This window comes from Anopheles coluzzii, chromosome 3 (assembly GCF_943734685.1).
Source record: "Anopheles coluzzii chromosome 3, AcolN3, whole genome shotgun sequence".
Lineage (NCBI taxonomy): Eukaryota > Metazoa > Arthropoda > Insecta > Diptera > Culicidae > Anopheles > Anopheles coluzzii.
In genome coordinates this window covers 67,769,223-67,782,395 of record NC_064671.1, presented here as the reverse complement: position 1 = coordinate 67,782,395, position 13,173 = coordinate 67,769,223, and the positions used below count along the sequence as shown (strand labels likewise).

Here is a 13,173-nt window from a genome sequence, read left to right as displayed (position 1 = left end):
CACAACAAACCGGGCGAACGCGAATCAATGTGGAAACAATCCGCTCGAATCACTACGAACAACAAAAAAGATAGAGAGAGAAAGAGAGAGAGAGAGAGAGAGAGAGAAAATACAGTCAAACTCAGCAATAACAACAACTGCTTAAAATAAATAACGCGACAAGCAACGTCGCAAAATGCTAACTTGTTTACGTTCGTAAATTGTAAAAAAATGACCCAATCGGAGAACCGGAGAAGGCGAAAAAGGCAAACTACAGCTCCACCAAAAGCCCCGAAACCTGGAAAGACGACAACGGTGCTGGCAAGAAGAACGAACCTGTGGAGAGAACCATGGGCATGAAAATTGCCAAAACGTGCCACCCTGCGCCGCACTGGGGGCTAGAAGCGGCGTAGCAGAGGGAATGCCAGACGACGAACCCGGTGAAACGAAGAGCACAAAACGGTTAAGTAAACCGATATTTTTCAACCCAACCTGTGTGGTTGGAGCGAGCGGAGAGAGAAGATACGTGGTAGGGCTAGCTGCCCCCGGAGGATCCAGTTTTTCTCGATGTCAGAGGAGATCCTTCCACCACGCTGCCGTGGAGCTCCGTTCCGCGACAGCGCGGGGATTTTGTCGGAGGCCTGTATTTGGTTGGTATTATTATTCGATCGCATGATTTGTCGACACACGTAGCAGCAGTGCTCAGAGGAACCCGCAACCCTCCAAAAAAAAAAAAAAAAAGGACGCAGAGTGCTGAACGAAGGGAATTTTTGGTTTCCCGAGAAAGAACGTCTGGCCAAAATTAAAACAAAGCCCTTTTGCCTCCTCCGCAAAGCGCGTGTCTTCCCTCCCTTTGGAAGTGGTTGTTCTGTCTTGAGGACAACCTCAGGTTTTGTGTGCCCGAGCAACCGGTGATTTTTGTGGTTCTGTGGTGTTTCCGATCGGCTTCAATCGTTGGAACTGGCACGACAGGATAGGCACTGGATAGCAGGACGATGACATTCCATTCAGGGAACATTGTCCGCACCGGTTTTTTATTTTTTTCGGAGCAAGTTTTTACGAGGTGATCCTGTCTCAGTTCCCCCTCCCAAAAGGACAATGATTCCTGGTACGCAGGTACGCGTTCTTGGGGACTTGTTGTTGAAGGGCTGAGAATTCGCCAACTAACCGCAAGCTTCTTGCCGTTCCCTTGTATACTATCAGACGCATACAAGCACTTGAAAATTGGCAGATTTTAGGCGACGTCCTAACGAACGGAACGGTTTCGCTCATTGAACATTACATTCTGGGCGCTCGCTGGAAGGGGCTGAGCCGCCGAGGGCAGGGGGAGTGTAACGAATTGAAGCAACAATGTGTCGATCCATCACTTAAAACCGCAGCCTGCCCCGCAGGACCAAGACGACGACGCCGGGACCGATTATGGACACGGTGGTCGATAATGGTGATGAAGATGATGCAACCGGTTATAGTGGTCAGGCTCCTCCAGACCAATTCGCCTGTAGGTTCCGAGCTCCAGGCTGCTACTGCTGACCATTTTTCAACCTTGAGCATACGTGTACAAAAGGAGGCGTAACAAAATTCCCGAATCGAGGCGAAACCAATCCTTTCCATCGGGCCCAGTCCCCGACACCGATGGAAAGATTAATGAAACGTCTTATAGAAATGGCGGAGTGCGCGAAGGGGCACATGCAGCAGCAGCAGCAGCAGCAGCAAGAAAGCAAGAAAGAACCCTGCACAAACTGCACTACATAATAAAGGGAAACGGTCAAATACAAAGAGCACGCGAGGGTTTATAAATGGGTTGGGCGGTTGGGGATGGGTTTTTCGGGAACAAAACATTTTGGGTAACGGTTGTGCACTGGGACCAAGTTTCCAATCTCCCTTGCGGTTGGTGAGTGTTGCAATTTCTGGCAATATTTGGTCATGAATTCGATTTTTAATTTAAATCAAATGCATAGTATCTTTTGCCGGAATATTATGTATTAAGATAAATTGATTAATATCACTTATTACAATGTTTTGTATTGGCAAAAATTGATTATGTTTTCCTAAAGCCATCCTCTAAGTATGATAAAGATCCAAAATTGGTTCACGTCCTGATCTTCTCACGAGGGGAAATAAATTAAAACTTCAAAAAGGTGCATGATTACCGATCGAACCGGAATTCAAACAAGTTATGGAAATAATATATCCATAAATAATAATATATCAATAATCAATGCCATAACTAGAAGAAACACACAATATTTAGTACGGATGGCAAAAGTGCATCAGTCGAAAGGAATCTTAAAAGGAAGAATATTAGAATTTTTGTCAAGAAATCGTGTAATTTTATTGGGATAATCAGGCATATGGTTTTAGTTAATCAACAATATATGATTTAATGCTTTGTGAGAAAATGTGTATTTCACAATCTCATATCTGTGTCACTTTTTCTAGAATTCAGTCCATCATTTCAAGGTTTGGAAGGTTTTAAGATTTCTTGAAATGCAGAGAAAACCCCTGCAATTGAATCCTCATCTCAGTTCTTAACGACTTTACATGTAACCCTTAGGACATTTATTAGCAATGTCACTATTTAAACGATTATTCAACATCAAATGCTCGAAAAAGCGTGCTACAGCTCTCGAGATAAAGAGACGACCCCTGTAAATGAGTGTTACTCTCATTTCTAAATAAAATTTACACTGTTGTACCTTTCACTAAGCATTTCTAAACCTAAGATGCTCACTAATGTTCTAAGAATTTAATCTCTCCTCAAACAGCGTCTATTTACACTGCCCCGCTTGCATACATGGCTGTAATCGGTATGTTATGATTACATGGCATTCGGGAAAAAAAACTCTACTTAAACTATGACTCCCCTCAAGTGATCCCCGGACAGAACGCTGCCAAAGGCAAAAAGAGGAGGCCTCCTCCTGTGTGCAGCAATCGTTCCCATGCACGGAAAGCGGCCAGTAATGTGCACCACACTCCGCAGTGTCCGAGATGCGGATGTGCTGGGTTGAATATGTCAGAAGTTATCAAAATCCCCCGCGCCGAGCCCGGATGATGGGTGATAACGTCTGCCAGAGCAGTCTGTACAACAAGTGTACAGCGCTCCCGGTTGTGTTTTTGTAACACTACGATTGACGCAGTCGTGCCCAGGGCAAGTTTTGTCAACAAAGCCATCAAGCGTGCGAGACGACGACGACGCGAGTTTTGCAAGCAAATATTTCTGTTATTGTTGATGTTCGCAAGCCTGGAATGGGTGTTTGAAGTAATTCCGGCGCACTATCAAAACTCTGGAGCGAGAAGGGAATGTGTTCAACAAGAGTTCAATTCCGGGATGCAGTTTATTGCAGCAGTGCCTGTGGATTGTTGCTGTGTGGTAGTCAAAATTTGGTAGTTTTCTTTGTGGAATTTAACGATTTTTAGACAACGACCTCCTACACTCAACTGAATCATAAGATATATTTATTGAATATATAGTTATATTATATTCCTCATAGGAATTACAGTTCCTTCCATAGTTCAAACTCATCGCCCATCCAGGCTGTATTTTTTATACACAACGCCATGCTTCAATCAAGCGATAAGCCTTCCTTTCCTAACAGATAATCTTTGACTCGAAACGAGATGTTTCGAGTTACAAACGACTTGCACAGTGCCGCCATCCTTGTACAGCTGTCTCGCGTAGCGTACTATCCCAGAGCTATGGTCCAAACAAAACCACTTTCGATTACACTGGTCCTCATAGCCGTTCCCGCTGCTCTGGAGGACGTACTCGTAAAGAGCTCAACGACAATGTTGCATAGAGGAGTGCAACTGTTGAGCGTGATAAGAATCGTTCCAAAGCCAAGGATGGGATTTCTAACATCGAGTGGAGCATTTCATGGGAATTGTTACCCCTTAGAAGTGGACTAAAGTGTAACGCAACTCCTTAAAAGCTCCCCCCCAAAAGTATAGTACACTCTACGCGGGACATTGAAGATTGGATGTCTTCGAGTAGGGCGCAGGGTGTAGTAGAGGCCTGCGACATACTTTATGTGGAACGTCAAGGAAAGGTGCCATTTTGCAGACACGGTTATTGATATTCCGTTCGTTTCGTTTGGCATCAACCAAGAAAACAAAAACCTGAAACATGCCGAAATTGGCCATTGTAGTACGCCAAGTTTGCCGAAAACTAAAGCTACACCGAAAAGGCCTCACAAAAACCATCACCGTAGTACAACCATGGCGAGACAATGGTTTTCGGAATACATTAAGGTGTGTATTTTTGTGCCTATGCACATCCAAAGACCATACAGGAGACACGATCCTCTGCGGAACATGATCATGCACCGCACCGTGTATGTAAAAAAAAGGGATTGCCTTATGACGTCGACTCTACCAACTCTGGTTAAGTTGAGTGCGTGCGAGAGAAAGAGAATTGTTGCATAATTTTATACCTTTTCCCCTTACTATTCTTCTTCTTCTACTGTGTACATAATTACTATAATTGAGATTGCGTACGCGGGTTGGTGTCGGTGAGGCATGCCGGGAGGATCGCGTTCGATCTCCGCAAGCATCTTTCGCTAGGCTTCAGCGTCGAGGCGGACCTGTTTGTGGATCTTCGGAGGGAGATGGTAAAAAAAAAACATCGTAACATTTTTATTTTATGACGATCACTCTTTTATTATTCTTGTGATGTGGGTAGGGAGCATTAAATCTACGTTTGATGTGAATATTGATTTATGAATATTAACTTCACTTTTAAGGATTTTGGTGTGTTTTTTATGTCACATCTTCAATGTGTATAAAAACAGTTCCCTGTTTTATTCGCACATTGTTGTTGAAGCTCCATTAGAGGTTTATTCATACAAATGGACCAATTTAAGTAATTTTCTACACCCCTTTCTGTAATTGACATCATTGACACGTACACACAGACAGCCCGGAAGGAGGGGCACTTGGGTGCGCTAGGAACGATTTTTTACATCCATTCAACCCCCGTCCCTTGCAGTGTGCTGCTTGTTTTGACTGACTCATCAAACAATTTGGGGTAACATTTAGCGAATACTTTTGGCAGACGACGACGACGACCACGACGACGACGGCGGGAGTACGCCACTCATTCTGCGTGACGCAGCACGATCAATTTAAAAGAGCTTTATTATGCTTTAAGGAAGCGCACAACGCGCGCACGAGGGTTGTGTCCGAAGATCCGGACAAGCCTAGTGTTGCTAGATCCTATCGCGCTCGATCGGCACCATTTTTATGTGCTGCTTAACTGCTCCCTCCGAGCTGAATCGGTCTATTCGGTAAGGTTAATTGATACGTGGACGGACGCACTTCACTAAAAGTGTTTGTGTGTTCGAGAATCTTGTGACGAGATCCTGTGAGGTGAGTCGTCCTACTCGGGAGATAATAGTGAAATCTTCTCCAGCAGTACGTTCTCGCGATCATGGAAGGCAGAGCTGGGAAGAGTTGGGAGCTTCGGCAATAAAAAAGCCTCATTATCGAGCAGTAAAATGGCGCTATGGTGGGAGGAGGAGAAGCAACCAGAACACTTCCACACGTGCGGCCTCTGTGGATCGCCCCCTTGGGAGTGTCCCTGGAGCTACGAGGGTGAATGGGAATGGTGGAAATTATTACCAAAAAATGCAAATACCACACCGAAAACGATCGTGCTGCGGGTGCCAGAGAGAGAGAGAGAGAGAGAGAGAGAGAGAGAGAGGGATGTCGATGACGACAGCAGCAGCAGCTCCAAAACCTGACACAACAGTGCGTCCTCCATCAGGAGAAGATGATCAGGCAATGCTGGCGACCCGTTCTGGGTACAGCTTCTTTCCCCTCCCCTCACCTTGCTCGGTTCAGGGCGTCCGACAACAAGTCTGGTGACTGGTTTTATGAATGTTTTTAATTTAGATAAGAATACCGATCATTTCATGATCCTCTGCGAGCCGCCTTCCCTCCTTCAATGATCATACGAGATGATGATTCGCAGCCAGAAAGTCACATTCTGGGCAAACGATCGAGCGATCGGACGTGGGGGACGTTGTCTCGAGAGCACTGGAGAGCTTGTGGTTTTCCTCCATCGTCGTCATCGTCGTTTGGCAAGCGCGCATGCGCGAATGTCTTTCCACACCGAAATGTTATCTTTTCCACTCAATTATGCCACAGCGAGCGCGCGTGCACACACACACAACTCGGTTATGCTGTTATGGGCCGTCGGACCATTTTCGGCAGAAACCGGTCGCACCGACCGTGCGCGACAGAACCGGCCAACTGATCTGCAAACTGGTTTCCGCCCGGCGGGAGCGTATCCCCCTCCTGGATCTAAGGACACGCCAGCTCTCCTCCCATTTCGTATGGAGGAAGGCACGCAGATGGTGTGGCGTAGTGTCATTGATGATAAACAGACATGCAGTTTTTTCGTTGCCATTACTGTTGTTATTGTTGCTTTTTCGTTTGTTTTTGTGAAAGGCGAAACATATGGCCCCCCTGCAACAACCCGGCCCTGTGTGACATGGCGGATGGTGATGGTATGGTGGTGCACTTTTTTGCTGGTGCTGTTACTGTTGGCCGACTGGTCATTCTCTTCCCATCTTATCGTGTTTTCATCTGCCATCGGGGAATGGTTCTCGTTTTTGGGGGGTGACTAGCTTGCTTGCTGTTGCATAATGAGCCAATTTCGGGATGGAGAGAGAGAAAAAAAAACTGTTGTGACTACCGTGAAGTTTCGCGGAGTGGTTAATTAATTGGCACAGAGGCCTTTTTCGGAGGCTTCCAGATGCTAAGTTTTGCACATTGCTGCGAATGTGGCTAGTGCGACTAACACTTATGTTGTTGTTTTTTATGATAAAATATAGTTTTGAGTACATTTTTACTATCATTTTATTTCTCAATTTTCTTATATTTAATGCAACTTATGTTAAATATTAGTGTATTGCAATATTATAGCATTTTGCTGTAGCACGAAATACATTTGGTGATATTGATTCCATTTTTTGGTTGTATATGACTTTTAATATTCTTGTCCTATGGTCTACCCGTGGCGCCGTGTTAGCCTTTCCGTGTGACATACTGCTAGACGTTGGATCAAATCTATTCTGGAGCGAATTGGGAAATTTTAAATGAAGAGATAATATTCCTTTGAACGAAATAATACTATATCTTGTACTTGGTACAATTATTACCCAGTATTTATCATGTCTTATTGACAATTATTAGGGCGTCTAAAAGATATAGTTGTTATATATTATTTAGTGGTTCCTTTCGCAACTAATATGTCTTCCAAAAATTGCAAAAAAATGTTTTAGTTTTATGAAGTGTGATTTTTTTTACATTATCTTCATACAATTTGGCTTTATTCTTCTGTGTAAACGGTTTTGTGTTGGTTGACTGCATAGCGAGAATTAAAAAAACTAACAACTAACTAACAATTGTTCTTTACCCATTAATCAAAACTGCGATAAATACAGTAAAAGCTGCAAATAATAAGCGCTACGCTTTTCGATTGTGTCTCTACCCTACCTTCGATTATCGATCATTTTGATAAAGATCGATTCGATTAAACCTGCGTCTGCCCATCATTTTTGACATGTAATATGCATCTCCACGCACGGGTAAACGCCTTTCGCCATTCGGTTCCCTTGCCATACAAACAAACCGGGAGACAGCCAAACGAAAACAAGAAAGAAAAAAAAGTAAGTTAACTGATGAAGAGATCTTCAAATATTATTCATGTCCTTGTAAAACCATTGAAACGATCCATTAGCCAGCCGTACGATCGATCGGGTCGAGTCATTTTAATCCTTTGCCTTTTACTCTGCTGCCGTGGCGGGGTTGCCGCGTCTTGCAGGAGCAACCCGCTTCGTCATGCCGCTATATCCTCGATTCGTGGGTCCGAACCGGGGCTCTAATGTCCCTGTTGGGTTGTGTTGCATAGCGCAGGAACCGGTTCAAGTGATTGTACCAGGTTTTTTTTTGGGAAGTGTGCTTATCGAGCGTTGAGATCTTTCGTAATTAGGAAAAGACGAAAAATGAGCGCTCGGAACCGTGCTTTAAACGCAACGGCAACTCCTTGCCTCGTAGGAATGGGGGTACAAACGGACATTTGCTCAGGATGAGAAGGATAGAGATAGCGGTGGGTGTAGAGTAAAAAAAAGTAAATAAACAAATAAAGCCCAATGGAAAATCTTTCTTCCTAGCAGCAGCCGCCTAACACACGGCGAGGAAAGGATTTTTCGGTTCCAATATTCATTGCACGTCCGTTTAACGTTTTGAACGGAGGGGTTTTCTATTGGAGGAAACGACGGGCCCAAACGAGCTATGAAATCAAATACGTTTGGAGTGGAGGAGCGGGAGTGTGTATGTGAGTGTAGCGGTGTCTGTCTTTCTGGGGTTAAGTTCTCTATACGTACGACAAGAGACGAACCCGAGATCGAAGAAGCAACAAAAAGCAAAGTAAAATATTGAGTAAAATAATATTAGGGGTTGTAATGTGAAATCTCGCTCCTTTTTTCTGTTGCTGTTGCTTCGGTTGTTCCTGCTGGAAGACGCACTGAAATCTTGAGCGATCACTTCTCCGGTGCAGGGTTGCTGCAGCCCCTTACGGGGGCCTCATTTCGGACCTCCTTCTTTATCCTCGTCACGTTCGGTAATCGGAGATGGATGGATAATGAATTTGTGGAAGGCGAAGGCGAGAGATGGACGCAACCAAGAGAGGACCCTGTGGTAGGAGGATATTTGAAAACGTTTGAAAAAAAAACTCCCCACACCACCATCACTGGCACGAAAAACGAGACGTTGACGAAATAACAAGTGCGAGATGAGGAGGGAGAGCAAATGAAGCATACGAAAAAAAAGGATCTTTCGGACCGCAGGTCCTCCACGATCGTTCGCTAGATTGCTGAGGTTTGGTAGAAAAAGGAGCAAAGGAATGGTTCCGCTTCGAAACACTTGACGACGTGTACTGTAGGGGATTTCGGTTGGTTTACTCAGGGCCCTAAGCTAGCGACATGAAGGCAATGAATGGCATGGAGGGTTCAGGAATATACAGACAAAAAAAGAACCCAGGAAAATAGAAACTGGTTAGATGAGGTTCGTTTTGTCATGTCCCTTTGATCATTACTGGTAAGTGGTTCTTTCGTTATGGTTGGTCCTCCCGGGTGTTTTCGATGCACTTGGCGTGGCGTACGGTTCCGCGTATTTGTAATCGTTTCTTTAGCGATTATTTACGACAGTACCAAATTACGCGGCAGCAAACTGATGGTTCCGAGGTCGATGAGGATTTCTTCCTGGGGGATGTATTTTCCTAATCTCTTATGAAAAAAAGCTGCTAAAATTTATGACGCTTTCGTGTTTTGTAGCCTCTTTCGTGTTCGTGGGCTTGTTTGTTGAAATTATCGCTTCGAGATATTGGAGGGTTCCGAACGAACGACGCGAACTCTCTCATATGTTTCGTGTCATATTTACCTATAAATTAGTCGTCCGGGGATTTTGGTTGTTTGTTGGCTTTTAAGCAAACGAGATAAACGGTCTCGAAAAGTGGCTCGAGTTTTCCCGCTTTCCGCACAGGATTATGTGTGATTAGATATGATTTACATATGTAAACCTTACGGAGATAACAAGTGTGATTGCTTAACAGTCTTAGGAGTATTTTTTTATTACTGTTTTTCGTGGAAAGAAGGATGCAAAGAAACGATCGAAACATCCATTTTATCAATCCTATTTGCTTTAAAGCTCGTAAAAATGATGGCGAGGATAAGCATAAAAAGTATACTCAGAATTGTTATCTCGGTTTACGCTTTCTTGTCGGATGTTGTATATATTATAAGGCGAATTGGGGATCAATCGAAAAGCATTTTTGAAATTCAATAGTTAAAATCGGTAGGATGTACGTAAGTTTACTTTACAAGTACGAATATGGCCTTTCTAGTATATTTATTTAGTAATCCTTTAGTTTTTTTATGGTGTTTTCTATTTTTACTGTTGAATTCAGTTAGTTCGTACATACATTCCAAATTTCGATATGTTTCCTGTTTATTTAATGTTTTGTATCAATATTGCTCCTGTTACTGTTCCTTTTGCTCTTGTCATTAATTTTCTTCTTTTGCTTACAACTTCAATTACCGTTACTACTGTTCTTTTGCAATAATTATTCTGCTCCGCTTTTTTGTCGAAATGTTAAATCTATGTTCATGAAATATTGTTTATTGCTTTTCCCTTTCTTTTGATTTTGAAGTTATTCTTTAATTGGTAATAGCTTGATTGATAAGTGAAATGAAATTGATTGATCGAAAAAAAAACTAAACATAAAAAGTCAATAGCTCTTTACTATATTGAGTATAGGCTTTCTGTCAAAAAAAGTTGTTTGCAGAACAAGTTAAGGTATTTATTTTAATTAAAATACACTTAAATCTTTATTTATAGTGCAAACTAGTTGCAAAAAATGCATAATTTTATTCAAAACTTATTACAATATTTGCTTTAATTATCCCAGAGCATGTAATATCACAGTTGAACTGAATATAACTAAACATAGCACAAACAAGTAATATAACTTAAAAAGACTCAACTAGTACAACATTAATGGATACGTGTAGCAAAACGATTCAAAAATTAATCAAGAAAAAATCAAATCAAATAAAACGATTACGGCTATAATTCCATACTATTCACTAATTGATTGAAGTTGCTTTTTATAGATCCCCGAGCACTCCCCTCGTAGTAGACCTCTATTCTTGCCTTAGGCTGCTCGCTCCGGTTGGCGTAATAACGGCCAAACCAGGAAAAAGGTGGTACAACCAAATTTATAGATAATCTACCCCGGCTTCAACCGTCTCTGCACGCCAACCTTCCCTAGCACCACCCACACACATGCTTCTGGCATGTTTTTGAATGTGTTGTCAATCGACTCACCCCATTCCTCCCCTTCATGCCCCACCCTCTTCGTCGCCCAAGCCAGAACCGTTTCGTTCGCTGCAAACACCACCATTTCGATACCGACCGGACCCCGGACCACAGGGGCCTGCCTAACCCGCGCGTACGCGTTGATTAACACGACCGAAATGATCATATTAATTACTGGACCTGTTGCCGCGAGTGCGCAATCCACCACCGCAGCAGTCTCGGGGCCGGTTTGCGCCTTAAAGTCACGATCGCGGAAGCCTTTTTGCGCCGTCTCGATGGTGGCGCGCGGTGCGAGAAGCAGCCGATGACGGAGAGATAAGTCACTCCATGAAACAGGTCCTGCTCTGCTGCTGAATGTGTGCCGCCTCGTGGCTCGGTACGTGGGGCTCAGTTTGTGTATGTTTTTTTTTAATTCATCAAATCCATTCCACTCAAAGTAGTATAATCGCCGGAACATGTGAGAGGTCTTTGCCGTGTTTTGTTTGTTTGACTGTTGTACTACGGCACGAGTGTGCGCGGCTAACGGGTTTCGGTACGGAGTTACCGGCTGTACGATCGACGAGATTTCGAAGAGTTCACGGATGGGGCGCAATGGTAGTTTAATGTTGTGTCCTTACCTTCTACGACTCGCTCGTAGTTAATGAATCGGTCGCTCCGGTATCAGGTAGATACTGCTGCGGTTGGGCATAGGACGACGGAGGTCATGCATCATTCGCAACGGAGCGGAGCAACTGAAAAGTGTTGATCGAGTAGATGGATCGAGTATAAATCTCCATACATATTGTTGCTCTAGGTGTTCCCAACATCAATCAAGACCTCCCCACTGATGGAGAGAGAGAGAGCGCTTGCCCAAGTTGTGACCTATTTTTGCAGCTGGACACAATGCAGTCCGAGTCGGGGTTTTTGCACGTTTAGTCAATAGTTATGGTTCTGTGGTTGATGTCTTGGCTGTCCATAGCACAGCTGCGCACAGTTTGGTATATCTATAATTTAAAGGCCATGTTTTTCCTTTCGGTTTGGGTCACCCGTCGGCTCTACCATGTGTGTAGTGTCTAATTTTGTCGATCTATAGGCTCCAGCAATCAAACGCGCTCACAGTGAAACCTTGTTCTCTAGTTGGTATGTTGTTAGCTAAAGTTAAGGAATTCACAATTAAAAAGAAAAACACTGGAGGACAACCAACCAGAAGACTCCCTAGTGCGATCGGGAATCATGTTTTTTACCCCATGGGAACAGAAGTTCTGGTTTTTTAGCCATACCGTTTCGACACATTTGCACACGTCGATTGTCCACAGCTGGGGAGGACTTGTGGGCCTGAACACAGCCGTTTGCGGTTGTAGTAACCCATTGCAACGTTCGGGCGCGCGGCAAGGCGCAAATCAAGCCTGTGCCTCTGATTATTGAACCACGATACCGCCACAACACACTGGTGCAGCAGCTTGGTCATTTCCTGCCATCATGCCAACATGCTCTCTGCACCGCCCGGTGCGCGGTGTGCACATTACGCTAGCAGAAAGCGAAAGTGTAACTGCAGCATGCGTATTAGGTTCAGCAATTTATGGGGCAGCTTTATTTATAACGCGCCCGCTTTGCCACGCACACCCAGCCAATACCTCGGTACGGTTGGAATCGTTAATGGTTTTCCTGTTTCGTGTCAACCCGAACAGGGGTTGATGAAGTGTGTTTTTGCACCGCTTTTATGGAGAAGGGGAAGGGTGGAGGTAAAGCGTTTCAGGAGTGTTTTCCCGGGTTAATCGACAGCATGCATAACCGTGAGCCATGAATAATAGTATTATTTTACAGTGTTTTAATTACATGCATTGCAAGCGAAAAATAATATAGTGGAGTTGTTTTGTATACACCAAGAAAAGGTTTAACTTTTGGTTCGTTCGCAGATAAAAAAGAGAAAGAAAGGGATTGTAGAATAGGAGACAAGATACCTTCGTTTCGCTTGCAGCGCTCGACGATCGTTCGGCATTGCGTCGTGTTGTAAGTATTTATTTCAAAACTAGCGCGCTTCATGCATGTCGGCTCAATGGTCTAGGGGTATGATTTTCGCTTCGGGTGCGAGAGGTCCCGGGTTCAAATCCCGGTTGAGCCCGATGGTTGGATCTTTTTTGGATGATGCAAAATCAAGCGAACGTTTCTAGAAGAAGCCTCAAACACGTTTGCTTTCCATTGTGCGCGAACACGTTATTTTATTATGAAAGTAGACGTTTGTATGCGTTGTGTACCTTTGTAGGTGTGATCTATTGTTTCTATCGGCTCAATGGTCTAGGGGTATGATTCTCGCTTTGGGTGCGAGAGGTCCCGGGT

The 13,173-nt window shown here is 44.0% G+C and overlaps 2 non-coding genes across 2 annotated transcripts in view; both read left to right on the top strand.

Annotated features, from left to right (window-relative positions):
* Positions 1–12,886: 12,886 nt before the first annotated feature.
* Positions 12,887–12,958, top strand: Trnap-cgg (transfer RNA proline (anticodon CGG)). Its single transcript has one exon. It is a non-coding gene; the product is annotated as a tRNA-Pro (tRNA).
* Positions 12,959–13,120: 162 nt separating this feature from the next.
* The window catches only part of Trnap-ugg (transfer RNA proline (anticodon UGG)), a 72-nt gene continuing 19 nt past the window's right edge, over positions 13,121–13,173 (top strand). The window contains exon 1 of the tRNA in view: positions 13,121–13,173. This exon is cut by the window's right edge and continues 19 nt beyond it. This is a non-coding gene — a tRNA (tRNA-Pro).